Here is a 2,437-nt window from a genome sequence, read left to right as displayed (position 1 = left end):
ACACAGAATCTTCAAAGTACATCATTTGTACAAGAGGACTAACAACTAACAACCAAACGGGGATCCAAGTACAAGTGAGAGAGAGCACACGTGAGAGAGAGAGAGAGAGAGAGAGAGAGAGAGAGAGAGAGAGAGAGAGAGAGAGAGCACGTGAGAGACAGCACACGTGAGAGAGAGCACACGTGAGAGACAGCACACGTGAGAGAGAGCACACGTGTGTGAGAGAGAGAGAGAGAGAGAGAGAGAGAGCATGTGAGAGACAGCACACGTGAGAGAGAGCACACGTGAGAGACAGCACACGTGAGAGAGAGCACACGTGTGAGAGAGAGAGAGAGAGAGAGAGAGAGAGAGAGAGAGAGAGCATGTGAGAGACAGCACACGTGAGAGACAGCACACGTGAGAGAGAGCCCAGCCATCACTCGACTTTCCGATGGTACTGGGGAGGAGCCACTTCATAATCATTGCCACTGAACAAAGTTGCAGAATTCTTCTCCAGGTACTTGAGGAAATCATATAGATAGTTCAGTAATAAAGCAAGGATTTTCTCTTCTTGAGGTGTATAGGCCAACATCGCTCCAATTTGCACAAATAATCTCAGTAAATGTGGACCTCCGTACACCTGGGACATGGTGCATCCGGGTGATCAGCCAGAATTTCAGCATATCGTGTTCTCTTGAATTTCTAGAGTAGCTAAATGCCCAAAATCACTTTGAAGTGCTCCTTTATCCCTGCCACAACCCCATCAACAGCATACATTTTATCTGTATTCCCTCAGGACTTCTTATAATTTGCATACTCCTCCAGAATGGAATCCACATTCTTCTTGGCCAGAAGGTAAAAACACTACTTTTGTCTGGTGATCATGTCCCAGTCATTCACAAGCCATGGTTTCAGCTCTTCAGGAATCTTCACTTTAACTTCAACTCTGTTCATGAAAGTTTCTTCATTTTCAACACTAGGATCTACCCGAGTTCTCTTCTTCCTAGGAGGCCGAGGTGTCTGACTGCTACTGCCACCATCTCCATTTCCAAGTGTTTCTGCTGTGTTTTTTTTTTTTTTTTTTTTTTTTTTTTTTTTTGATTCCACTTCAATTTCAACTTTTTTCTGTCTTCTTCCCTGGAGCAGCCCCTCCCATCTTGCCTTCTGCATATTGTTCCTGATTGGCCTTTTGAAGGCTGTTTCTGCAAATTGGTGTCCATGCATTTGAGCACTCTGCTTTCTGGCACCCGCTCATCCCAATTTTTATTCCAACCACTTTAATGGATAAAGTACTTCACAGTTTTTTCTTGATGGCAACCTTCACACACTTTGCTTCATAAAGAAGAGGCCCTTGAAAACACAGCACTTGCTTGCCCTCCTGAAATTTAGGCTTCGGGTCCTGCTTGAGTACCATTTGTAAGTGATTTGCCTCCTCTTCCCTGCCCCTCCAACTACTACCCCCTACTCTCTACCCCACCCAATTTCCTGACCATTTCTCTTAACCTTCACTGAGATACAGAAATGTGGTCTCCTTGTGGGTTCATATTCTACATCCTCAATGAATTTTCTTCCTAAACACAGTTTAATGATCTTTAATTAACTTATTTGTGATCCAGTTTCCTTAATCTCTCTTTTATTCATTTGCCCACAAGTCTTATAACCCTCTAACATATTTTACAATTGATTCATATTTGTTTTATTGCCTATTCTTCTAAAGGATCTTTGCTTTGCTCAGTGAGATACCTCAATCACCATATTTAATGTGTATCACAAATCTGCAGGTAATAAGTACCCCAGAAGATAATGAGTATAAGAAACATTGGTCAGTGGCTCAGAACATGGCATTTCAACAATGCTTGATTCTTATCTCTCCTTCCAGCTCTCCAGTCCATAGGAAACAGAGTTGCCATCCATTATAGGATGCATCTAAATTTATGCAGAATTAAACTTCTCCCCTGTTGTCAAACTGTAAAATAGACATCATCAATAACAGGTATCAATATAGAGCAGCAAACTTTTAGGGCTCCTCAAACCACTGTTCTCCATTACAAAATACTTTCCACCAAACAGACAAAGAAACTTGTGGTCTGTTTTGCTCCTGGGAAGCTTCTGAGTCCTGTCCCACTTAGAATCTAAATCCTTACCTAAGTAACAGAGATTCTTGAGGGTTTGGATTCCTTTTTTTTTTTAATGACTTTATTTTACAAAACAAAGATAAATGTACAGATTTTAAACATTTTTTGCTTAAAATTATACATTTTTGCCAGTACTGTTTTTTCAGATATTAAAATAATTTTTACATAAAACTCTGTGAATATATTTTTTAGTCAGTACTTCATTTTTTCAAGGGCTTGACAGTATGCATTGAAAACCTAATAGTTACAATGAGCGTAAAGTACATGCAAAACAAAACGCAACATGGAAATAGTCAAAGTCTTCTTGTTTTGTATATATATAT

The 2,437-nt window shown here is 40.2% G+C and overlaps 1 pseudogene across 1 annotated transcript; it reads right to left on the bottom strand.

Annotated features, from left to right (window-relative positions):
• Positions 1-415: 415 nt before the first annotated feature.
• LOC308421996 (mortality factor 4-like protein 1) lies at positions 416-1,393 on the bottom strand (annotated as a pseudogene). The gene has a single exon. The product of its transcript is annotated as a mortality factor 4-like protein 1 (transcript).
• Positions 1,394-2,437: the final 1,044 nt, after the last annotated feature.

This window comes from Micromys minutus (genome assembly GCF_963924665.1).
Source record: "Micromys minutus genome assembly, chromosome: 6".
In the NCBI taxonomy this organism is placed as follows: Eukaryota; Metazoa; Chordata; class Mammalia; order Rodentia; family Muridae; genus Micromys; species Micromys minutus.
Note: the sequence above shows the minus strand (reverse complement) of the source record. Positions and strands in the feature narration are given on the sequence as shown.